The following is a 27,130-nucleotide window of genomic DNA, read 5'->3' as shown; positions in this document are numbered from 1 at the left end:
TGTGCAGCATTAATGCTGCAGAAGGAGTGGCTCTTGTACTTTGTAACACCTGAGGGGGGGTTAAAGGTAACCTTTGAAATTGGTTCAACTAGGCTTCGGCCTACACTCTGCTCCTCTCCACCTCCTGCTGACCCTGGGCTCTAACAACGCTAGTTTTTGCCCGGAAATGCTAGCTGCACAGAGAAAAACACCAGCCAATGTGTTAGTGGGGTTCAGCACCGCCAGCTGTTCCCCCGCTGTGTAGCCGGCATCGTGTCCAGCACAAGCCACGCTGGCACAACCGACCAAAAGCTGCCACCAGTGCAGGCTTCGGCCTACACTTTGCTCCTCTCCTCCTCCTCCTGCTGACCCTGGGCTCAAACACCGTCAGTTTTTGCCCGGACATGCGATCTGCACAGAGAAAAACACCAGCCAATGTGTTAGTGGGGTTCAGCAACGCCAGCTGTTCCCCTGCTGTGCAGCTTGCAACGTGACCTGCAAACGCCACGCAGGCACATGAACTGAAATTGAAGGGAGCCTGGCCCCCACCCCCAGGTGTTTCAATGTATAACAGCCACCTTGTACAGCAGTACTGCTGCATTTGTACAAGGTGGCTGATGTTTTCTCCTTGCCCACGTGGAACTCAACACGTACAAAATGTGTCTCTTTGAGACCATTCCACTGTCCCTGAGGTGTGACTTTCCTTTCTAATGATACGCAGCACCCCCCTTGGTAGCGCTTCCCGTCTTCTGACATCATTGGTTGGCTACTTGCGCCTGTTCGTCCGCCCTGCCTGAATAAAATGCTCCTCGTTGTCTTAATTATTTTGACTGCGAGGGTGTGATTGATGGGCACGAGCAGTGCATATCTTCGCCTGTCTTAACTCATCTCCTTCCGCCTTCTTCAGACTGTGCAGCCTCATGGCCGCGGCATGCGAGAAGGGATCAGCAGAGGCCGCCCAGTCTGAAGCAGGTGTAAGGACGTGTGTGAGCGGCCAAAATATTTACTGCTCAAGGCCACGAATCCCAGCACCGCAGTGTGGCTTTATGAAAAGACACTGTGGGTCTGGGATTTATGGCCATCGTTAACCGCACCGGCCAACATGAAATGATGTCATAAGATGGGCAGCGCTAACAGGGCATTGCCAAGGGATAACACAAGAGCGCAGACTCCTGTACAGCAAATAACAACGCTCAGGAAGCTGCGCCAAGCACCAAGGCGTTATTTTGGACACCTGTGCTGCGTCTCATCAAAAAACCAAGTCACGCATCCACTACAGTTTGACTGTAGAATGGGGTAAATTGTGTATGTCTTTCATTCAGCGTGTGCAAGTAGACAAATTAATAGAGCAACCTTTCACTTGTGCAGCATTAATACTGCACAAGGTGTGTCTCTTGTACTTTGTAACACCTGAGGGGGGGGGTTAAAGGTTTCCTTTGAAATTGGTTCAACTAGGCTTCGGCCTACACTCTGCTCCTCTCCTCCTCCGCCTGCTTCAACACGGGCTCTAACATCGCTAGTTTTTGCCCGCAAGTGCTAGCTGCACAGAGAAAAACACACGCCATTGTGTTAGTGGGGTTCAGCAACGCCAGCTGTTCCCCCACTGTGTAGCCGGCAAAGTGTCCTGCAAACGCAACGCAGACACAAAGCTGCCTCCAGTGCAGGCTTCGGCCTACACTCATCTCCCCCTGCTTACCCTTTCCTCCAACACCGCTAGTTGGGGCTCTAGGAAGACAATCTTTAATAGGCAAGGCAACGCATCTGAGTTCCAGCACCGCCAGCTGGTTCTCGGCAGTGTTCTTGTCACAGGTACTCCCTCGTGCCAAGCCTGGTAGTCAAGGCTGGTAGTCAAGGCTGGTTCTGTAGTGCCAGTAGGCCCAGCTCCCCCTGTAGGACTGTTGGGGTTCGGTAACTGCGGCTGCCTCGCGGCCTAGCTGTTCTCTCCTCTCCTGTGGACCTTCGGGTCCACCACCTGGTTCCAGCACCGTCAGCTGGTTCCGGGCCGAGCCTTTGGCTTAGGTGCCTCCTCCTGGGTATCCGAGTTCCGCCAACGCCAGGCGGTCCTTGGTAGTGCTTTTAAGCGCAGGCACCTACAGCTTAGTAACCGGGTTCCAGCACCGTCAGCTGGTCCTCGGTCGTGCCATTGGCTCTTGCACACTGGGGCAATGCATCCGGGTTCCAGCACCGCCAGCTGGTTCTCGGCAGTGTTCTTGTCAAAGGTACTCCCTCGTGCCAAGCCTGGTTTCAGCACCGTCAGCTGTTTCCGGGTTGTGTCAACTTCACTGAGACGCCTATGCTTGCCCCGTCGTGGTGCGGTCGAGTTAGCCAACTCCAGGGTGCCTCCAGTTTAGGAGCTTCCTATGTGGGCTGCGTGAACTGGTAGTCAAGGCTGGTTCTGTAGTGCCAGTAGGCCCAGCTCCCCCTGTAGGACTGTTGGGGTTCGGTAACTGCGGCTGCCTCGCGGCCTAGCTGTTCTCTCCTCTCCTGTGGACCTTCGGGTCCACCACCTGGTTCCAGCACCGTCAGCTGGTTCCGGGCCGAGCCTTTGGCTTAGGTGCCTCCTCCTGGGTATCCGAGTTCCGCCAACGCCAGGCGGTCCTTGGTAGTGCTTTTAAGCGCGGGCACCTACAGCTTAGTAACCGGGTTCCAGCACCGTCAGCTGGTCCTCGGTCGTGCCATTGGCTCTTGCACACTGGGGCAACGCATCTGGGTTCCAGCACCGCCACCTGGTTCTCGGCAGTGTTCTTGTCACAGGTACTCCCTCGTGCCAAGCCTGGTTTCAGCACCGTCAGCTGTTTCCGGGTTGTGTCAACTTCACTGAGACGCCTATGCTTGCCCCGTCGTGGTGCGGTCGAGTTAGCCAACTCCAGGGTGCCTCCAGTTTAGGAGCTTCCTATGTGGGCTGCGTGAACTGGTAGTCAAGGCTGGTTCTGTAGTGCCAGTAGGCCCAGCTCCCCCTGTAGGACTGTTGGGGTTCGGTAACTGCGGCTGCCTCGCGGCCTAGCTGTTCTCTCCTCTCCTGTGGGCCTTCGGGTCCACCACCTGGTTCCAGCACCGTCAGCTGGTTCTAGGCAGTGTCTTTTGCTCTTGTACCTTCTGCTCCCCATCCTGATTCCAGTAACGTCAGCTGGTTCCGGGCAGAGCCTTTGGCTTAGGTGCCTCCTTCTGGGTATCCAAGTTCCACCAACGTCAGGTGGTCCTTGGTAGTGCTTTCAGGCACGGGTACCTCCTGCTTAGTAACCGGGTTCCAGTAACGTCAGCTGGTCCTCGGTAGTTCCATTGGCTCTTGGACCTTCGGCTACCCATCCGGGTTCCAGTACCGTCAGCTGGTTCTCGGCAGTGTCTTTTGCTCTTGTACCTTCTGCTCCCCATCCTGGTTCCAGTAACGTCAGCTGGTTCCGGGCAGAGCCTTTGGCTTAGGTGCCTCCTTCTGGGTATCCGAGTTCCGCCAACGTCAGGCGGTCCTTGGTAGTGCTTTTTAGCACGGGTACCTCCTGCTTAGTAACCGGGTTCCAGTAACATCAGCTGGTCCTCGGTAGTTCCATAGGCTCTTGAACCTTCGGGTAGCCATCCGAGTTCCAGTTCCATCAGCTGGTTCTTGGCATTTTCTCAGCCTTCTTGTACCTTCTGCTACATTTCCAAGTTGAAGACCCTAAAGTCGACGACCCGGAAGACCACCCCGATGACGACGACGACGACGACCCGGAAGACCACCCCGATGACGACGACGACGGCGGAGACGACGACGGAGACGACGACGGCGGAGACGACGACGGCGGAGATGACGACACTGAAGACGACGACCCTGGAGACGACGACATGGAAGACCGAGAAGCAGAAGAACAAGAGGCTGCAGAACAAAGAGCAGAAGAACATTAAGCATAACACTTAATATCAGAGCAAAAGATATTATCTAAATTATATGCAGAAGAAGACTAAGCAGTGTATGGGGGTGAGTCCGTTCCTCCTCGTGGTGCCCCTGGATAAAGCCTGATGCTGCAGGCCAAACTGAACGCGGACAAATGTAACTTTTGTGACTGGCAGAACGGAAGGTGTAATCTTCCAACTTTTATAGATAACAACTACGGGAATGCCTGTCACAAATGAGAATATGATGAAGAAGTAGAATAGGAAGAATAATAACAGTGGAATAAAAAGAATATGTAGAATAGGAAGAATAATAATAGTTGAAGAAAATGAATATGAAGAATGTAATAAAAAAAAAAAAATAGGTAGAAGATGAAGAAGAAGATGAATAAGGTGAAGAAGTTGATGTCAAAGATGCTGATGATGATGAAGATGAAAGTGTGGGAAAAGGAAAAAAAAGAAGGGGAAGGTCGTGGAATAGTGAAACATCAATATCTGACAAAATAAAAAAAAATTTACATAGTCAATATCTTTTTCAATCCGAACGTCTTTAAAAAAAAAAAAAATCATGCTATTCTATTTGATTGGACTAATCCTCATTGCCTTTAATGTCTCCGCCACCTCCCCCATACATCCTACATTATTCTTAGTTGTTTTCCTTCATGTAGAATGAACCTACAAGGAAAGAAAGGGTTTATTTTAATTCCGATATTTTGGTCCCATTGACTTGCATTGGGATCGGGTATTGGTATCGGCGATATCCGATATTTTTTGAATATCGGCCGATCCAAACCGATACCGATACTTTCCGATATCGGAAGGTATCGCTCAACACTACTCAACACTACTTGTCAGCGATGCGTTGATTTTTAGAAAAAAAAAAAAAACTGAAAAGTCCTGGAATTCTGAAAATTACATAATTGATAGAGATGTTAATGATATGTAAATGATAAAAAAAAATTGAAACAAAATTTACAAAACATCTTGCTTTATTCAGTATCTGATACTAGCACCATTTGCAGAAGTGCATGCACTTACTTGTCTTGGCATACTGTCAATGAGGTTAGTAATGGTTTTCCGATAAATATTTTGCCACCCTGAATGCACTTGGGCACATCAGTACTTGCTTCTGGCATCTCCGTGGTCAATTGTTGACCAATGATGTCCCAGGTGGGCATGATGAGAGACTAGTCTGAAGACACTGCGGGCAATGGTGGTACGTTTAGGCCGTGCAGGCTGCTCACATAGCGTAAGCAACATATAGACTGGTGTTGTTGTATGGAAAAACTGCTCCTGGGAATTTGTGAAGAAATGACTGTACCACTCGTTCCATTACCAAATAAATGTAATGGAGCGCTGTTGCTGTAAGTGATACAGAGGCTAGAGAGGTCTGGCTACCGTATATTGTCACCCTACACTACTGTATAATCCTCGTAGTTGGCCTTTGTGACGTTCACTCATAAAGGCATTGCCCACATGGTCTCCAGACCATTCTCTGGTGTAAGACAGCGCTTACTGCATGTGTTGGGGGACACTTGATGGCAATGGGATAAACGTAGACAGGCACAATTTTTCACATCAAAACAGTCTATTTGGTTTATTTACATGTTATAAACCACTTGAGGCCATGTTATATATCACAGGTTTAACACATACTCCACAGCACTTCATAGTGAACGGCTTTAACTCGCAGACACTAAACATGCTGGACCTTACTTTGTCCAGTTGCCATGGGTGACCGCATGCCGCACAGTTCATTAGTTCATGGAGCACAATAAGCACCAACAGTCTGTGGAGGTACGTTATGGAAGCTCCTGCTCCACCCACAAACTACTTGTCAGTTCTCTCTCCCAGGGAAGCTGCCGAACTGGGATCACCGTTCTGGACAATGCCTTGCTCACCAGACCACTTGACAGTCCAGATCCTCAGACGGATGGTAGCTCCCCCAATGCAGTGCCATTGCAGACTCTGCATACATGACCACTAGTGATGAGCGAGTGTACTCGTTGCTCGCGTGGTCTCCGAGTATTTGTAACTGCTCGGAGATTTAGTTTTGTTTACACAGCTGCATGATTTACGGCTGCTAGCCAGCCTGAGTACATGTGGGGGTTGCCTGGTTGCTAGGGAATCCCCACATGTATTCAAGCTTTCTGCCAGCTGTAAATCATGCAGCTGAGGCAATGAAAACTTAATCTCCGAGCAGTTACAAATACTTGGAGATCACTCGAGCCGTGTTCGGGAAAACCCCAGCAACGAGTACACTCGCTCATCACTAATGGCCACTCCATGCGCTGTTCAGGAAATCCTACTCCTAGGAACTTCAAACTCAGTCTTTCAGATCCAAGGCCTCACCATGTGCTCTTCAGGGATCCGATCATACTCCCAGGATCACACAGACCATTCAGGCCCATACACTCTACTACAGAGACCATGTGACCACATCATGGTCACATTATGTACCTGTAACCACTCCCATAGATGGGAGGTGTGTGTGGTTATCCAGACCCACCCAGCTCCAACTGCAAGCCTCCCCTTAAGTAAAACAAACACAAATACTTGTGGGACTACAGGTCCCAGAACAACCTTACTTCAGGCTTACAACGCAGACTCTACACATACCGGCCATTTACAATCCTGCCGGTCACTGTTTCACCATCATAATCACAGATACGCCTCCAGGCTCATGCCGAGGAGCACCTACAGGGCCCCCATAGCTGTAACGGGTCACTGCGTCACACTAGCTATAATTATATTCCAAGACAAAAGTGGGACTCCTCACTGAAGAACCACCACTCCAGCTTCTAGTCTCCACTTATTGTCATGAAGAGGCCTTAATTTCTAATGTTTGTTTTGCTACCAAAAATGTTGTAGTATGACCATCTCCCGTGAGGGCATAAAAATTGAGTTTGAAAAGTGAGGATTTAAAAATCTTTAAAATACTAAAATTTGTAAATTAACAACACATCAGGCAAAATTTACTCCTGATATGAAGTACAGTGCATCAGAAAACTTGGAGAAATATAGACCTCAAACGTAACTGCTCCACTGAGCTTGAAGACTTTTTCACCCCTCAAAATAGTTTGTTTAGGTATTCTGTTTTTTTTTGTTTTTTTTTACTTTGCTCATTGACTTGAAGATGATACCTTGAGTTCATTGATACATTGTGCTACATAGGTTAGATAATGCACTGTCCTGTTTATCAGGATTTATCAGGCCCCACCTCTGGTGGATTCTGATAGGCTTAGGGTTAAGGCAGACATTGATGCCATTGTTAGGCCTCCGGCAGTCATGGCAGACCATTGGCACAGGAAAACTGCTGTTTTACAGTAGCATCATCGTGGATATGATTTTATTAAATATTAAGGAAAGGAAGATACGCAATGTAAAATTGACTGTTGCTGCAGACTTAAAATCTGCAGCATGTCGCATTATCTGCACATATTTCTTCAAATTTAACTATTTGCAAATCAGCACTTTTCCACAATAAAATCTACAGCATTGCTTTGCTGCAGTTTGTGTTTTCCACTGAGTAAATAATGCAGTATTAAGCACACGTGAAAAAATGCCATCCGTGTGCTGTATGTTTTTCACGGACCCAAAGATTTCGGTTCGCCAGTTTCATCCTTACTGCCGAGAAATAAGAAAGTTTTGCACGGACTCCCAATCTGAGGGGAAAAAAAACAAACCTGTGAGTAGCGTCATAGATTTATAATAGGTTTGTGTTTTATCCGTGAAAAAAAATTAACACACACTTGCAACAGACGTCTGAAGGAGGCCTAAGGCTACTTTCACACTAGCGTCGTGCACTGCACGTCGCAATGCATCGTTTTGCAGAAAAAACGCATCCTGCAAAGTTGTCTGTAGGATTCGTTTTTTCTCCATAGGCGTGTATTAGCGACGCATTGCGTCGTGCGACGGTTGCGTCGTGTTGTGGCGGACCTTCCGAACAAAAGAAACGTTTTTTGAGCGTCGTGTCCGCCATTTCCGACCGCGCATGTGCGGCCGGAACTCCGCCCCCACCTCCCTGCAACTTACAATGGGGCAGCGGATGCGCTGGAAAAATGCATCCGCTGCCCCTGTTGTGCGGCGCTTCCACAGTATGCGTCGGTACGTCGTTCCGACGCACTGTGACGGGCCAAGTACGACGCTAGTGTGAAAGTAGCCTTAGGGTACCGTCACACAGTGGCATTTTGATCGCTACGACGGCACGATCCGTAGTGAGGAAAGAATGGTTGTAGATGACGAGGAAAAAGCTAACATATTAAACACCTTCTTCTCCACGGTATTCACGGTGGAAAATGAAATGCTAGGTGAAATCCCAAGAAACAATGAAAACCCTATATTAAGGGTCACCAATCTAACCCAAGAAGAGGTGCGAAATCGGCTAAATAAGATTAAAATAGATAAATCTCCGGGTCCGGATGGCATACACCCACGAGTACTAAGGGAACTAAGTAATGTAATAGATAAACCATTATTTCTTATTTTTAGGGACTCTATAGCGACAGGATCTGTTCCGCAGGACTGGCGCATAGCAAATGTGGTGCCAATATTCAAAAAGGGCTCTAAAAGTGAACCTGGAAATTATAGGCCAGTAAGTCTAACCTCTATTGTTGGTAAAATATTTGAAGGGTTTCTGAGGGATGTTATTCTGGATTATCTCAATGAGAATAACTGTTTAACTCCATATCAGCATGGGTTTATGAGAAATCGCTCCTGTCAAACCAATCTAATCAGTTTTTATGAAGAGGTAAGCTATAGGCTGGACCACGGCGAGTCATTGGACGTGGTATATCTCGATTTTTCCAAAGCGTTTGATACCGTGCCGCACAAGAGGTTGGTACACAAAATGAGAATGCTTGGTCTGGGGGAAAATGTGTGTAAATGGGTTAGTAACTGGCTTAGTGATAGAAAGCAGAGGGTGGTTATAAATGGTATAGTCTCTAACTGGGTCGCTGTGACCAGTGGGGTACCGCAGGGGTCAGTATTGGGACCTGTTCTCTTCAACATATTCATTAATGATCTGGTAGAAGGTTTACACAGTAAAATATCGATATTTGCAGATGATACAAAACTATGTAAAGCAGTTAATACAAGAGAAGATAGTATTCTGCTACAGATGGATCTGGATAAGTTGGAAACTTGGGCTGAAAGGTGGCAGATGAGGTTTAACAATGATAAATGTAAGGTTATACACATGGGAAGAAGGAATCAATATCACCATTACACACTGAATGGGAAACCACTGGGTAAATCTGACAGGGAGAAGGACTTGGGGATCCTAGTTAATGATAAACTTACCTGGAGCAGCCAGTGCCAGGCAGCAGCTGCCAAGGCAAACAGGATCATGGGGTGCATTAAAAGAGGTCTGGATACACATGATGAGAGCATTATACTGCCTCTGTACAAATCCCTAGTTAGACCGCACATGGAGTACTGTGTCCAGTTTTGGGCACCGGTGCTCATGAAGGATATAATGGAACTAGAGAGAGTACAAAGGAGAGCAACAAAATTAATAAAGGGGATGGGAGAACTACAATACCCAGATAGATTAGCGAAATTAGGATTATTTAGTCTAGAAAAAAGACGACTGAGGGGCGATCTAATAACCATGTATAAGTATATAAGGGGACAATACAAATATCTCGCTGAGGATCTGTTTATACCAAGGAAGGTGACGGGTACAAGGGGGCATTCTTTGCGTCTGGAGGAGAGAAGGTTTTTCCACCAACATAGAAGAGGATTCTTTACTGTTAGGGCAGTGAGAATCTGGAATTGCTTGCCTGAGGAGGTGGTGATGGCGAACTCAGTCGAGGGGTTCAAGAGAGGCCTGGATGTCTTCCTGGAGCAGAACAATATTGTATCATACAATTATTAGGTTCTGTAGAAGGACGTAGATCTGGGGATTTATTATGATGGAATATAGGCTGAACTGGATGGACAAATGTCTTTTTTTGGCCTTACTAACTATGTTACTATGTTACTATGTTCCAGCGATATATCCGTGACGTTCCAGCGATTTCGCTGTGTCTGACACGCTCCTCTGATCAGGGACCCTGCTGAGAATCGTACGTCGTAGCAGATCGTTTGAAACTTTCTTTCGTCGTCTAGTGTCCCGCTGTGGCGGCATGATCGCATGGTGTGACAAAGGTGTGCACGATATTGTATATGATGTACGCATAGTAACCAACGGCTTCTACATCGCACATACGTCATGAAATTATCGCTCCAGCGTCGTACATTGCAAAGTGTGACAGCAGTCTACGACGCTGGAGCGATATTGTTACGATGCTGGAGCGTCACGGATCGTGCCGTCGTAGCGATCAAAATGCCACTGTGTGACGGTACCCTTAGTGTACCATGTGCACATATCATTTGTTAGTGTTGGATCCCAGCCAAACTGACTAAAGAGGCACTTTTAGAATTTGTTTTTCTTTTGATTTCCCCCCTTTTTTTATTTTAAACACTTTAATTTCACTAATCCCCCTGTTTTATACATAAATCAGTCAGCATTTCTATATGTAGGTGTTCTTTTCCATCTGAAAGTTGATGGTATACTTTTTTCAATTAGGTCATGTAATCAGTGTCCCCCAGAAACGTACTGTATTTTACTAATTAGAAGACAACTTTTTCCCCATTTTCACATAATTTTTTCTCCTATTTTACTCCTCTATATTTGGAGCACACCAGGCTTTCTATGTATAGTCTGTAGACCGTGAGCTGCTTATCACAGGAGGGTGCAGAGTTCGAGTAGTGTAGTCCAGTAATGCTAATCACAAGTGATAAAAACGTCACTATAAGGCTACGTTCACATTAGCGTTTCCCGACGCAGCGTCGGGAAACGCAGCGGCGACGCACGCGTCATGCGCCCCTATGTTTAACATGGGGGACGCATGCGTTTTTCGCGTTGCGTTTTCCGACATGTGCGTCGTTTTTGACGCTAGCGTCGGACGCAAGAAAATGCAACAAGTTGCATTTTTCTTGCGTCCGATTTTCGTCAAAAAACGACGCACGCGTCGCAAAACGCAGCGTTTTTGCGTGCGTTTGCACGCGTTTTTGCGTGCGTCGTGCGTTGCGTCGCCGACGCAGCGGCGCGCAACGCTAATGTGAACGTAGCCTTAGTAAACCCCACCACACAGGGTAATAAATAGCATATTTTTCAAATCTTTTATCTCTATCTCCTTCTGTCTTCAGATTAAATAGCAAAATCCTGCTGGCAGATTCACTTTTTAGTTTATGACCATCTAATTCAGTGTGTTCAAACTTCCTTGCCAAGTCTTCTCTTAAGGTACATTTCCACGATCAGGTAGTAGCAGCGTATGTCTGCTGCGTCCAAAGCGCCGCTCTTTATTGAACGCATGTAAATCCACATGTGTTCACTGAACCGTGCAGATTCACCTCATTCAATATATTCCATGGTCTCTACAAGAGAAATTGACATTCCGCGGTCTTGAAGATGCACCGCATGTCCGTCTCTGCGGGTGATCTGCAATGACTATGCATGCATAGTGGACATGGGATTTCTGTAACATCTGGCCGCTGTGGGTTTGATGCTGCATAAGTACGCAGCGTCAAACCCACACAGTCACGTTTTGGATCCCATAAGTGGGAGCTTACTACAAACTGTTTATACATTGGTTGCAGGCATCTAAATGTACCTGTATAGGGAATTTGGAGCTCTGAGTCAGAATAGAAGCTCAGACTTCTATAGAGACATACTTTGGATAACCTGGTATATGAAAGCATTAAAAAATTCATCCTGAATGTCCATGTTTCATGTAGGTGTTCATACCTATTTTCATTAAGGGAGCAGTTTATAAGTTCATTGTTTGTTTTGCTGATCGTGATTGGCAAAAGTCAAACAAGAAATGGAAACATGTCCAATTTTGATCAGTCACAAATTAAACTTATCAATGTAAGTTAATGACTGCGTAAAAATCTCTTTACGGCACGCAAACCATCTGCGTGCTATTTTCAGTAACTGTTTGCTAGCAGAAACTTTTTTTTTTTCCTGTTTGTTTCCATAAGCGAGAAACTGGTTAAAGGGACACTGTCACCTGAATTTGGAGGGAACAATCTTCAGCCATGGAGGCGGGGTTTTTGGGTTTTTGATCACAATCTTGCCTTGTGCAGGCGTGTACTACGGAGGACAGAGAATGATCTTCAATCCAATATTGCAGCCAGCATGCAGCCAGTGGGTAAGGAAAGGGTGAATCAAAAACCCAAAAACCCCGCCTCCATGGCTGAAGATTGTTCCCTCCAAATCCAGGTGACAGTGTCCCTTTAAAATCTGAAGTTAAAAATGAATATACAGATTAGATCTGATCCAAAATTCCAGTGGAAAACTGTCCGCTTCTTTCACTTATGAAAAAAAAAAAATAGATGTCTAAATGAGGCCACACAATATCCACGTCTGCAACAAATAGATTATTGTAATTTGACTTGTAGAATGAAATAAGTTAGACACTTTTTTACGGCTGATAATAAAAGCCTCTGTCAGGAGACTGATCAGTACACTGAGCATCAGCAGCCATCACAACCTTGAGCCACAGCCACCATCTTTTAATACTATCACAGTAGAGGAAATTTGGTTTCTAAGCAATGTTACTGGTAACAGTTATTAGTTACATTTCATTATTTTTTTTTTTAATTGTATGAAAATTTATTTTTAAAACCATATAAAATGTTCTGTATTTTTTTTTTCTCTTTTTTTTTTTTCACCAGCTACAGCGGGCTGCCATTTTTATCTGCTGGCGTGTAAGTGTCCAGAACATTAGTTACATACCAGCCCCAGACCCTAGGAAACAGCACTCACAAGCAGTTCTGTGGAATCGGTATAAAATGGAACGACTGACTCCTAAAATATATAATTGGGTACAGTAGTACAATGCAGGATGTGCTGTAAATGTTTTCATAATAATTTGGGAAAGTTATGAAAGGTCCTATAAATGTCTGTTGTGCTCCTGATCTCAGGATCTCCGCTTTTAGTTAAGATGAATCTGTGCTGCACTTTGTTCCTGCTCAGTAGTGAAGACTGTAAGAGGAAATCGGGGGTCGGAGTTGGAAGTTTGGCTTATGGACTTCACAGCCCGGCTCACAAGATCTCCTCCTATGCTGTAGCCACATGAACTGTGAACTATGGTCGCCCCTGGTATGTGTAGTTCACAGCTGTTGGGCAGGCCAAGCCAGTTTTTTTGCAGCTGAGCACAATGCACTGAGCTATAATTTCCTCTGTCATCTCTACTTACAGCAGTGACAAGATATCAAGGGACCAGAACTGCAGCGGTCAAAGCTCATCAGTGCCTGACATTGTACTACTAATGTAAGGCCACACCACCCTGGATACGCCCAATCTCGGAAGCAAAGCAGGGCTGGGCTTGGACAGTACTTGGATGGGAGACCTCCTGGGAACACCAGGTGCTGTAGATACTAATGTAAGGGTATCGATTGACCCATTCTCATCACTGGCGGAAGGTACTGCCACAGTTCTGCTCTCACCACTCTCATAGAGCAAGGCTGCGGAGGTATCTTCCAGCGGTTTCAACAGGTTGGTGGCCTCTGGCATTAGTACAGTGTCAAGACAGCCCGACTCGTTCTTACTGCCGCTGTCACCCCGTGTTCAGAGCTCATCCATGTAATCATGGCTTCTGCAAACTGACACTGACTGAACTATTCTTTATCAGTTTTAAGCCTCATTCATATGTCTGAATTGGGCTTTACAGTTTCCTGCGCAGAGCGCATGAGATGACTTTCACTGGCTAATATGCTTTGCAGGAGTAGCAGTAAAGCCTCATTTAGATGTGTGGTGTCATAGGCTTCTGTGACACCACAAGGCCCAGAACAGCAGGAGATCCAAATGGCCCTTGGCAGAAAAAAAGATTCCCCACCCCTGGATTACATCGATCACGCCAATCATCAGCTCCAGGTCATGCCTGGCCGTTCCTAGGCACTGGCCCAGGATCGGTGCTCTTACAGAACCGACCTAGGCAGGTCATCGGCATGGCACAGCGTGGTAACACGGCAGCTGTGCCCTGCGATTTGCGCGATGGATGTGATCGTCGATCGCGCCAATCTGAGCACTTTTCGCCGATGCCTGGCAGGTACTCGATCCTAGGCTGGGGCATCACCGTTTCAGGCAATCTGATTGCCTGAAACAATGAGAGAGGCTGCGATTGGCTGTTTAGAATTGAACAGCCAATCTCAGCGATCGTGCGTGCGGGTGGGCGGAGACACCCCTCAGGATGCCAACACCATCTTCCCACAGGTAAGATGGCGCTAGAATTTTAATGTGATCACCGCGACTTCGGTTGCAGTGTCGCATTAAAGGACATGAACTATTCAGTCCATAGTCAGACAGGCCCAAGTCACATGGACGGTATAGTACGTTGGATGGCAGAAAGGGGTTAAAATTTGAAAGGGGCGTGTGTGTTGAGACTACCTCTTTAACTGCTGACTTTGTCTTTAGGATCAGTTTTTTTTTTATTTCCTAACTTGGAAAGCCTGCATTCAGTTGCTTTAACACCTACAGGACCAGTTTTTTTTTATTTTTTTTATTTATTTATTTTTTTTACTTCTTCCATGACCCATAATTTTTTTGTATTTTTCCTGTTGAAATAGCCATGTAAGGGTTTTTTTTTTCTTCCCTTCGTGGGCAAAGTTGGTTTTGAGTAACTCCATTCACTTTACTATGTGTTGTACAGATAGGGGAGAAAAAAAAATCAAGTTCGGGCAGGATGAAATAGGGGAAAAGATCATCGCAATTCCACTTATGGAATATGGAGGAGACAAGGATGTTTTGTAATTATTGTACAAAGTCTTCTGTCTTAGTTTGAAATTGCTATGTGGTGACCACCTGACAGCCCACAACAAGACACTGGATCATATATTACTAATAGAACTCATCGGCTCTTTTGGTTTTCAAAAATATTCCCTCAACTAGAAGGTGGAGCCTCAGAAAAGCATTTTTTCCCATTGCTAAGGAGTGTGGGTCTCTTAGACTGGTAATGCGCATGTACTAAGTTCATGGGCTGAAAAATATTTACCCTTGGATGGTATGCATACATATCAAAGGATGTTTGAGGTAGCCCTTTCAAAATTCTTAAAGCGAGAATCATAAACACCCTTAAAAAATTTATAGCAAAGGTAACATGATCACCCTGTTGATATGGTAGTGGTGGTGGAGGACGACGACAATGCAAAAAAAGATGAAATTCTGAAGTGTATACCCATGCTTGGGTGGGAAGGGGTGCATGGGAATAGACCAGAAAAAAAAACCTGCTCGATTTAAGTTTGTTCTGCTGCTGTCATCCGGTAGTGTAGAGAAGTCTGGCCCAATCCAGTTACTCTCGCACCCTGACAGGTTGGCCTGAGCATGGAGGGTGTGGCCCCACTGTGCCACAAACCAGACAACCCTGGAAGGGGCGTGGCTAAGCAGCTACCTTGGTGTTCACTGGAGCCTCTGATGGTGAGGTCAGGCTTGTGCGGCTGGTAGCTGCCACGCACCACTCCAGGATGGTGTCTGGCTGTGGCTGCTGATCCCACTGGGGGACGGAGCGCTAGGACAGAAGCAGGCAACAGGCTCGACTGGCGGGCACGGCTGAGATACTGGCAGGTGGGCATGGCTGAGGCACTGGCAGGACAGGTACTGACTTGGTAGGGACAGAAATATGGGCAAGTATATGGAAACAGGTAGGGGCCTGTACAGACTGGAGGGTATATGGATACAAGTAGGGACCTGTACAGACTGGAGGGTATATGGATACAAGTAGGGGCCTGTACAGACTGGAGGGTATATGGGAATAGGTAGAGACCTGTTCAGACTGGAAGGTATATGGGAACAGGTAGGGACCTGACCCGCAAGTTGCAGAATGGAAGTAGAACAGAGACATTGGTTGCAGGCAGCAAGCTGAATCGCAAGGAGCGGATGCAAGGCAGAACTGCAAGGGGCGGATGCAAGGCAGAACCGCAAGAGGTGGAGCAAAGAGCCTCAGGAGGCGGAGCAACAAAGGAGTGCACACAAGGAAACACATAGCAGAATAGGAAAGGCTACAGACAGGGATTCAAATGGACACAGGTATAGGACTAAGTTCAGACAGGGTTAGGTACAGGATCAGGATAAGGAACAGGAATAGGATACAGTACAGACAAGGACGGACACGGGAACAAATACTGAACAAGGACACAGGCCCGAGTATGCAGCTCTCAGGGAGGCGGAAACATAGGACACAAAGCGCACGGTAACAAGTCTGTGAATGCAGCCCCCAGAGTAGGCAGAAACAAGACAGGACCTGGCACCTCAGCAGCAAGACACTTTCTGAAGGAAAAAGTTGCTCAGGCATCCTCCTATGGGCATGGAAGACAAGCACCTAAAGCCTCTTGACAATTGGCTGGGGACACCTTAGGATAAGGGCTTGTGCACACGCTGCGGATTTTGCTGCGGATCCGCAGCAGTTTTCCCTAAGTTTACAGTACCATGTAAACCTATGGGAAAAAAAAAAAAACCACTGTGCACATGCTGCGGAAAAATCCGTGCGGAAAACGCTGCGGATTATTTTCCGCAGCATGTCCATTCTTTGTGCGGATTCCGCAGCGGTTTTACAACTGCACCAATAGGAAACTGCAGTTGAAAATCCGCAGAAGAAACCGCAATAAAATCCGCAGTGAAAACCGCAGTGGTTTTGCACTGCGGATTTTCCAAATCCGCTGCGAAAAAATCCGCAGCAAAATCCGCAGCGTGGGCACATACCCTAAGAGCCAGGGATTGCCGGCGCTGCCCCCCTATGCACACAGCTAGGAAGTATGCAGAGAGCAGGCAGGAGACAAGAGGCACCCAGCATGGAGCCGACAGAACTCACAGCATGGCCCGGAGTAGTGAGTAAGTTGGTGTGTAAGGCAGGTGGGGATGGGAGGCCATGCAGTGATGCTAGCAGAGTTGTTACATCCAGCCCTTGTTCGTTTTGAGAAGTCAGCCTGTCAAGATTTTCAGTTGACAGGCTGATGCACCTATTGGTTATAATACCCCCGGCAGCACTAAAAACCCACTGTGACAAAACGCTAGCGACGGGGCTGGCCAGGGCCTCTAAGGCGTACGAAGACAGTTCATGCCACGTGTCTAGCTTGGATACCCAATAGCTGTAAGGCACAGATTAATCACAGAGGAAGTTAGTATGGTTGGCAAGGTACTCCTTCAGCATCTTCCAAAACCTGTCCCTCCTTGTCAGAGTACCTCTCGCATCATGGCCTGGGCGATGGGAGGGTCTAAGAAAACTGTCCTTGACCCTTCTTAATGTTCCCCTGCCTCTGTTGCATCTGGTTGTGTGTCTCCCTCGTCTCTACTCCTTGGTTGTCCAAGGAACTGACCTCTGCCACCAGCGCTGTGAGATGGGAATTTTTTTTTTTTTTTGTAATAATTCTTCATCTAGGGCCTTCAAGTACTGCAACAGTTTATTAGACCTCTCCACCAGGAAGGGGAGATAAAAAGTTCTCCTTGTAGTGTGGCTCTAGAAGGGTGACCAACTAGTAATTAGTATTGGCCAAAATGCATAGAACGTGAGGATCACGGGAAAGGCAGAGGAACAAACTCAGCCATGTGTGCCAGACTGCTAACAGCCAGGACTTCCCTGTCCCCACCAACAGTACAACTGTCCATTTTCTCCTCGTTCTCTTCCCTCTCCTAGCCTTCAGGCCATCCACACTGAACAGATGGGATGAAGACGGTGATGAGTAGTACCGTCTGTAGCTCAGGCAACCAGCTCCTGTTCCTCCTCCTCATTATCACCCAATCTGTTTGGAGAAGATGAGATGAGGCTAGGCTGTGTAGCATCACCCTGTATAGTTCCTTGCTCCATCTCAACTTGCTCTGCCTGCAAAGCCTCCTCTTTAACTGTGAGCAGCAAGTGTTTCAGTACACAGAAGCTGAATGGTGACACCGATTATGGCCTCATCACCGCTTGTCTTAGTAGAGTTCTCAAAGTTTTGGAGAACCACACAGATGTCAGACATCCATGCCCACTCATCAGCTCTTATGTAACGTTGAGTTCTAATGCTTGGTGGCATCACACTCCAGTCGGTGAGATTGAAGTAACAAACTCTTCTGCAGCATTCAGATAAGCAGCAACTGTAGCCAACTTGCTGAAATGGCCACACGCTGCATACTTTCACAAGTAGCTCAGGCAGATCTGGGTAGATTTTGGGAAACTGCTGAACCACTAAGTTGATCACCTGGGCCAGGCATACTAAGTTTGCGAGGTAAAAAAAACAAACAAAAAAACAAAACACCTATATATATGTCCTAGCTAAAGGCCATAGTACTGAATCATAAACACCTACAAATAATGGCAACGCCAGAAAGAACCATGTCATAAAAGGATATAACTTTATTAGACACACAAAAATCAAAACAGGAAAAATATATATTAAAATACAAAAGTATACTGCAGGTGAGGGTCACAAACAGGAAAAGAAAAGGTGGATAACGCCTGGAAAGAGTCTGTATATAATCCACAGCTGACCTGCCATACAACAAGTACAGAGATACAACGAGTTGGAACAAAGTGAACGAGACCTTTTGTCTAATAAGCCTGTATACGTATGGGGAAATTGAACCAACACATACAACAGTAAAGGCCGACAGGGGTCCTGTAAGTTACAAGGTAGCATATAACAAGTGACAACAGAGTTACATTGTATGCATATTTACCAGGTCAGGTGCAGGATAACCAGGCGTCCACCACACCCGACACGCGTTTCGCATTGAAATGCTTCGTCCAGGGGTGGATAGACGCTGGTTTGATCCCTTTTTATATTGCAATAGGCCATAGGAACCGTAAAACCGGAAATAGATCCGGGCGCATGCGCATATGACACAAAAGTTTAAACATATTATCGCTCGATATTTTAAATAATCGCTGCGCAATGTGTACAGATATTAAACGCCGGATCGAGTATACCACCGCTACTGCCTGATGTTAAGTGAAGCGGCGGTAGAAGGAGACGCCGTGTGCGGGTAAGTGCGGTCGTCATGGATACCAAAGCCCCGCGAGAGAAAGCGTGAACACCGCTGCAGAGGCCCGGTATCACCTGACATAGTCATGTGATGCAGTCACGTGAGGAGAGTGAACTAACATCCATGGAGGTATAGTATTAAAAACCGCAAACCGGAAGGAAAATTGTGCCGCAAAGGTGAAAGGAAGAAACGGGACCTGAGAAAGAGAGAAGGAAGAATGCATATAATGAATTAAATTACATAACATGCACATGAATGACGTATATAACCAAATAATTATAATAATAAATATAAAGTAACAAGTAAATCAAAAAATAAATGAAAACAAAATATACTAACAGCCACAAAGACCTGCTCCGCAGCAGAGCAGTGGATCAAAAAGTGCATCAATACAATACATATATATAACGGAATAAAATGCGAATATATATAAATCTATGTCTATATATATCACATAATCAGTGATAATTAGTGAATAAATATACAGACCCTATATAGAAATAGATAATCATATAAATAAGAAAGTGCCAAGTGCTACAAGTATCTAAGGACAAAAGTGACGAGTGCTTCAAAGACGCCATCATGAGTAAGAAGAAGGTGAAATAAAGACGTCATCATGGGTAAGTAGAAGGTGAAATAAAGACGTCATCATGGGTAAGTAGAAGGTGTCAACAAGATAAATATCTGAAAAATAAATATATGCATTCAATATTAAGAAGAAAAAACCAACATCGAAAAAAATTACCACAGCTCAAAGAGGATAAAAAAGAGTTTAATCAATTAAAATCAATAAAATAAATAAAACCGAAAAAAAACTAGTGGGAAATTAGCAACAGGACAACTGATGGTAAATATTCATAGTTCATTAGAGGAATGGTTGGAAACTATTGTGATCGTTCAGTCCATAGGGTGAGATCGTATTCAATTTAAAAATCCATTTTGTCTCCTTTTGAGCCAGTAGGCGTTTCCAATTGCCACCACGTGGCCCAATAAAGACCCTATCAATGCCCCTGAATAAAAGTCCAGTGGGATCACATTGGTGTTTTTCTTTAAAATGTCGTGGGATTGGCTTCAAAAATGTCAAATCATCACTAGTCCTGGCACCTTCAATGTCTAATATGTGCTCCCGAATTCGCCTCCTGAATTCCCTTGATGTCAAACCGACATAGACCAGGCCACAACCACAAGTGGCATGGTAAATGACTGCTTTTGTAGTGCAGTTGATGGTATGGGTGATGGTATATTGCTCAGTTGCATCCGAGTTCATGAAATCCTTTGTTTTAACCACATTTTTACATGCCACACACTTACCACAAGGTGAACAGCCCCAAGCCAGGCCTTTGGATCCGAAGATGAATTTGGTATTATCACCCTTGTGGTAGCTGTGGACTAGATGGTCACGTAAGTTACGTGCCCTTCTATAGGTCACAGCAGAGGTAGCCCCAACTATACTTGATAATGTCTTATCAAGTGACAGAATGGACCAGTGTTTCTGAAGAATCTTATGAACCGCATCACTACGGGAATTAAAGTCCAGGATGCATCTTACCTTTGTGTCAAAGGTCTTAGTCTTCTTGGGTTTATTTCTCAGTAGATCACATCGATTACTTAGATGAGCTCTTGTGTATGCTTGACATAAGTTCATCTTGCCATATCCGCGTTCCATAAATCTGTGCTGAAGGTCACCGGCCTGTCTTTCAAAAAAGAAATCATTAGAGCAGATTCTCCTAGCTCTTAGAAACTGACCAGTGGGGATGTTTCTCAGCAAATGTCTAGGGTGTTGAGACGTAGCATGTAGTAAGGTATTAGCTGCTGTTTTTTTCCTGAACAGGTCTGTCTGAATACTGCCCGTCTGATCGACTTGGATTGAAACATCTAAAAATTCGATGTGTTGATTGCTGCATTGATGTGTCAGTTTCAGATTTAAAGAATTATCATTCAGATGTTTAAAGAAGGTATCTAGGTCGTCTTGAGTGCCTTGCCAAATTAGGAGCACATCATCAATGTAGCGCCACCATGCTACAACCCCAGAACACAGAGGTGTAGGGTTGGACTGAAAGATGTCCCTCTCACACAGCCCCAGGAAGAGATTTGCATATGAGGGCGCACAAGACGCCCCCATTGCAGTCCCCTGGAGCTGTAGGTAGAGGGACTCCTTAAAAAGGAAGAAATTATGGGTCAAGATAAAATTTAAAGCTGTCAGAAGAAAATCACAGAGTACCCTGTCCAGACCACTGGTGTTAAGAAAAAATTGTGTGGCACGAATACCGTCCTCATGATCTCTTCCTGGGGCTGTGGGAGAGGGACATCTTTCAGTCCAACCCTACACCTCTGTGTTCTGGGGTTGTAGCATGGTGGCGCTACATTGATGATGTGCTCCTAATTTGGCAAGGCACTCAAGACGACCTAGATACCTTCTTTAAACATCTGAATGATAATTCTTTAAATCTGAAACTGACATCAATGCAGCAATCAACACATCGAATTTTTAGATGTTTCAATCCAAGTCGATCAGACAGGCAGTATTCAGACAGACCTGTTCAGGAAAAAAACAGCAGCTAATACCTTACTACATGCTACGTCTCAACACCCTAGACATTTGCTGAGAAACATCCCCACTGGTCAGTTTCTAAGAGCTAGGAGAATCTGCTCTAATGATTTCTTTTTTGAAAGACAGGCCGGTGACCTTCAGCACAGATTTATGGAACGCGGATATGGCAAGATGAACTTATGTCAAGCATACACAAGAGCTCATCTAAGTAATCGATGTGATCTACTGAGAAATAAACCCAAGAAGACTAAGACCTTTGACACAAAGGTAAGATGCATCCTGGACTTTAATTCCCGTAGTGATGAGGTTCATAAGATTCTTCAGAAACACTGGTCCATTCTGTCACTTGATAAGACTTTATCAAGTATAGTTGGGGCTACCCCTGCTGTGACCTATAGAAGGGCACGTAACTTACGTGACCATCTAGTCCACAGCTACCACAAGGGTGATAATACCAAATTCATCTTCGGATCCAAAGGCCCGGCTTGGGGCTGTTCACCTTGTGGTAAGTGTGTGGCATGTAAAAATGTGGTTAAAACAAAGGATTTCATGAACTCGGATGCAACTGAGCAATATACCATCACCCATACCATCAACTGCACTACAAAAGCAGTCATTTACCATGCCACTTGTGGTTGTGGCCTGGTCTATGTCGGTATGACATCAAGGGAATTCAGGAGGCGAATTCGGGAGCACATATTAGACATTGAAGGTGCCAGGACTAGTGATGATTTGACATTTTTGAAGCCGATCCTACGACATTTTAAAGAAAAACACCAATGTGATCCCACTGGACTTTTATTCAGGGGCATTGATAGGGTCTTTATTGGGCCACGTGGTGGCAATTGGAAACGCCTACTGGCTCAAAAGGAGACTAAATGGATTTTTAAATTGAATACGATCTCACCCTATGGACTGAACGATCACAATAGTTTCCAACCATTCCTCTAATGAACTATGAATATTTACCATCAGTTGTCCTGTTGCTAATTTCCCACTAGTTTTTTCGGTTTTATTTATTTTATTGATTTTAATTGATTAAACTCTTTTTTATCCTCTTTGAGCTGAGGTAATTTTTTTCGATGTTGGTTTTTTCTTCTTAATATTGAATGCATATATTTATTTTTCAGATATTTATCTTGCTGACATCTTCTACTTACCCATGATGACGTCTTTATTTCACCTTCTTCTTACTCATGATGGCGTCTTTGAAGCACTCGTCACTTTTGTCCTTAGATACTTGTAGCACTTGGCACTTTCTTATTTACAGTTAGGTCCATATATATTTGGACAGAAACATCATTTTTCTAATTTTGGTTATAGTCCTTACCACAATAAATTTTAAGCAAAACAATTCAGATGCAGTTGAAGTTCAAACTTTCAGCTTTCATTTGAGGGTATCCACATTAAAATTGGATGAAAGGTTTAGAAGTTTCAGCTCCTTAACATGTGCCACCCTGTTTTTAAAAGGGCCAAAAGTAATTGGACAGATTCAATAATTTTAAATAAAATGTTCATTTTTAGTATTTGGTTGAAAACCCTTTGTTGGCAATAACTGCCTGAAGTCTTGAACTCATGGACATCACCAGACGCTGTGTTTCCTCCTTTTTGATGCTCTGCCAGGCCTTCACTGCGGTGGTTTTCAGTTGCTGTTTGTTTGTGGGCCTTTCTGTCTGAAGTTTAGTCTTTAACAAGTGAAATGCATGCTCAATTGGGTTGAGATCAGGTGACTGACTTGGCCATTCAAGAATATTCCACTTCTTTGCTTTAATAAACTCCTGGGTTGCTTTGGCTTTATGTTTTGGGTCATTGGTCGTCGTTTCATACTACAAATGGACAATCAGTTTTGCTGCACTTGGCTGGATCTGAGCACACAATATGTCTCTGAATACCTCAGAATTCATTTGGCTGCTTCTGTCCTGTGTCACATCATCAATAAACACTAGTGACCCAGTGCCACTGGCAGCCATGGATGCCTATGCCATCACACTGCCTCCGCCGTGTTTTACAGATGATGGGGCATGCTTTGGATCATGAGCTGTACCACGCCTTCGCCATATTTTCCTCTTTCCATCATTCTGGTAGAGGTTGATCTTGGTTTCAACTGTCCAAAGAATGTTTTTCCAGAACTGTGCTGGCTTTTTTAGATGTTTTTTTAGCAAAGTCCAGTCTAGCCTTTTAATTCTTGATGCTTATGAGTGGCTTTCACCCCTCTGTATTTACTTTCATGCAGTTTCCTCTTTATGGTAGATTTGGATATTGATACACCTACCTCCTGGAGAGTGTTGTTCACTTGGTTGGCTGTTGTGAAGGGGTTTCTCTTCACCATGGAGATTATTCTGCGATCATCCACCACTGTTATCTTCTGTGGGTGCCCAGGTCTTTTTGCACTGATGAGTTCACCGGTGCTTTCTTTCTTTCTCAGGATGTACCAAACTGTAGATTTTGCCACTCGTAATATTGTAGCAATTTCTCGGATGGTTTTTTTCTGTTTTCGCAGCTTAAGGATGGCTTGTTTCAACTGCATGGAGAGCTCCTCTGACTGCATGTTTACTTCACAGCAAAACCTTCCAAATGCAAGCACCACACCTCAAATCAACTCCAGGCCTTTTATCTGCTTAATTGAGAATGACATAACGAAGGGATTGCCCACACCTTTCCATGAAATAGCCATGGAGTCAATTGTCCAATTACTTTTGGTCCCTTTAAAAACAGGGTGGCACTTGTTAAGGAGCTGAAACTCCTAAACTCTTCATCCAATTTTAATTTGGATACCCTCAAATGAAAGCTGAAAGTCTGAATTTCAACTGCACCTAAATTGTTTTGTTTAAAATTCATTGTGGCAATGTCTAGAACCAAAATTAGAAAAATGTTTTCTCTGTCCAAATATATATGGACCTAACTGTATATGATTATCTATTTCTATATAGGGTCTGTATATTTATTCACTAATTATCACTGATTATGTGATATATATATAGACATAGATTTATATATATTCGCATTTTATTCCGTTATATATATGTATTGTATTGATGCACTTTTTGATCGGAGCGGAGCAGGTCTTTGTGGCTGTTAGTATATTTTGTTTTCATTTATTTTTTGATTTACTTGTTACTTTATATTTATTATTATAATTATTTGGTTATATACGTCATTCATGTGCATGGTATGTAATTTAATTCATTATATGCATTCTTCCTTCTCTCTTTCTCAGGTCCCGTTTCTTCCTTTCACCTTTGCGGCACAATTTTCCTTCCGGTTTGCGGTTTTTAATACTATACCTCCATGGATGTTAGTTCACTCTCCTCACGTGACTGCATCACATGACTATGTCAGGTGATACCGGGCCTCTGCAGCGGTGTTCACGCTTTCTCTCGCGGGGCTTTGGTATCCATGACGACCGCACTTACCCGCACACGGCGTCTCCTTCTACCGCCGCTTCACTTAACATCAGGCAGTAGCGGTGGTATACTCGATCCGGCGTTTAATATCTGTACACATTGCGCAGAGATTATTTAAAATATCGAGCGATAATATGTTTAAACTTTTGTGTCATATGCGCATGCGCCCGGATCTATTTCCGGTTTTACGGTTCCTATGGCCTATTGCAATATAAAAAGGGATCAAACCAGCGTCTATCCACCCCTGGACGAAGCATTTCAAAGCGAAACGCGCGTCGGGTGTGGTGGACGCCTGGTTATCCTGCACCTGACCTGGTAAATATGCATACAATGTAACTCTGTTGTCACTTGTTATATGCTACCTTGTAACTTACAGGACCCCTGTCGGCCTTTACTGTTGTATGTGTTGGTTCAATTTCCCCATACGTATACAGGCTTATTAGACAAAAGGTCTCGTTCACTTTGTTCCAACTCGTTGTATCTCTGTACTTGTTGTATGGCAGGTCAGCTGTGGATTATATACAGACTCTTTCCAGGCGTTATCCACCTTTTCTTTTCCTGTTTATGTGACCCTCACCTGCAGTATACTTTTGAATTTTAATATATATTTTTCCTGTTTTAATTTTTGTGTGTCTAATAAAGTTATATCCTTTTAGGACATGGTTCTTTCTGGCGTTGCCATTATTTGTAGGTGTTTAAGTTTGCGAGGTAGCCAAACTTCAAAGCCGCAGCCAGGTTCCAGCCTTTTACACATAGGGCTGTGACTGGTTGTAGGTTCAGAGGCGACAGCCACAGATCAGTTTGGTCTGTTAGGGTACGTTCAGACTAGCGTTGTGCTAGTATGCGTCGGCGCCGCATCGGGCGACGCAGCGGCGACGCACGCGTCATGCGCCCCTATGTTTAACATGGGGGACGCATGCGTTTTTGCTTGTTGCGTTTTGCGACAAATGCGTCTTTTTTGCCGCAAGCGTCGGACCAAGAAAACGCAACAAGTTGCATTTTTCTTGCGTCCGATTTTCGGCAAAAAACGACGCACGCGTCGCAAAACGCAGCGTTTTTGCGTGCGTTTTGCCGCGTTTTTCGGTGCGTTGTGCGTCGCGTCACCGACGCAGCGGCGCACAACGCTAGTCTGAACGTAGCCTTAGACCTTTCAACAACTGTTGGTGGTGTGTGGTTTGTCACCCAAGCAGATTAGCTTCAGCAGAGCCTGTTGCTGCTTGGCCACGGCAGTGCTGCAGTGCTTCCAGACTGGGACTAATGTTGTTTCTGAGATGGGAGGGTGAGGAGGGGAAGGGAAAGGAACAGAAGGTGGGAAAAACTGTGATTGAACCAGGGCCCGCAATTCTTGGTGTCCGTTGTATGTGTTCCATCCCAGGGTCTGGCTGGTTCCCAGCTTCCACAATGTACATCCAGTGTGCCGTCAGGGAAATGTAACATCCCTGGCCACAAGCACTTGTCCACATGTCTGTGGTTAAGTGGACATTCCAAATAACAGCTTTCATCATGCTACGGCTGATGTTATGGGACACATGCTTGTATAAGGCAGAGAAGGCACATCAGGAGAAATGGTGGTGGCTGGGGACTGAGTACCAAGGAACAGCTGCTCCCATGAAGTTGCAGAAAGCTTCCATCTCCACATGCTTTAACAGTAACATTTCCAGGTCAAGCAGCCTGGAAATGGATCCGTTTATTATGGTGGGTGGGTGGCTGTGTATCTACTCTTGCATTCCAAGGACTGGAGTAGGGACAAATGAACGCTGCGCTGGGACATGGATGTGGTTGCTGACGGTGTTTGCAGGTGTGCTATGATGGATGTAGGGTGGGAGGCATCTTCGCCTGTGTCATGAACCCAAACGACACATGCATACCGGTGGATGTTTTCACTCACCACTGGAACTTCAAGTTGGTATATACCTTCCCTCCGATTCCTCTCCTACCAAAGTCATTGCAGAAAATCAGGAGAGGCAAGACAAAGACCCTACTAGTAGCGCCTCATTGGCCAAAAAGAAGCTGGTTCGGCACTCTGAACAATTCAAAGATAGATGGCCCGTTGGTTCTCCCACCAACCAGCAACCTTCTCCACTCACCCAGATCCTCAAACCTTACAGCTTGCGGCTTGGCTTCTAAATCCATCATCCTAAAAGCTAGAGGTCTCTCGGATAAGGTGGTGAGCACACTTCAAGGAAGCAGAAAACCAGTAACCAATTCTGTCTACAACAAGATATGTAAAATCTCCATATCCTGGGGCAGATCTGACCCACCAGATGTATTGCATCCGAATGTGGCGCAAATCTTTTTTTTTTTTTTTTTTTTTGGGGAAGGGGG

General features: G+C 45.2%; 1 protein-coding gene and 1 pseudogene across 3 annotated transcripts in view; one reads left to right on the top strand and one right to left on the bottom strand.

The window, feature by feature from the left end:
* TNKS (tankyrase) overlaps positions 1 to 27,130 on the bottom strand; it is a 310,108-nt gene that overhangs the window by 161,496 nt on the left and 121,482 nt on the right. The window lies entirely within an intron of this gene.
* On the top strand, positions 13,167 to 13,275 carry LOC138658770 (5S ribosomal RNA; annotated as a pseudogene).

Source organism: Ranitomeya imitator, chromosome 1 (genome assembly GCF_032444005.1).
Source record: "Ranitomeya imitator isolate aRanImi1 chromosome 1, aRanImi1.pri, whole genome shotgun sequence".
NCBI lineage: Eukaryota > Metazoa > Chordata > Amphibia > Anura > Dendrobatidae > Ranitomeya > Ranitomeya imitator.
This window is presented reverse-complemented; position numbering and strand designations above follow the sequence as displayed.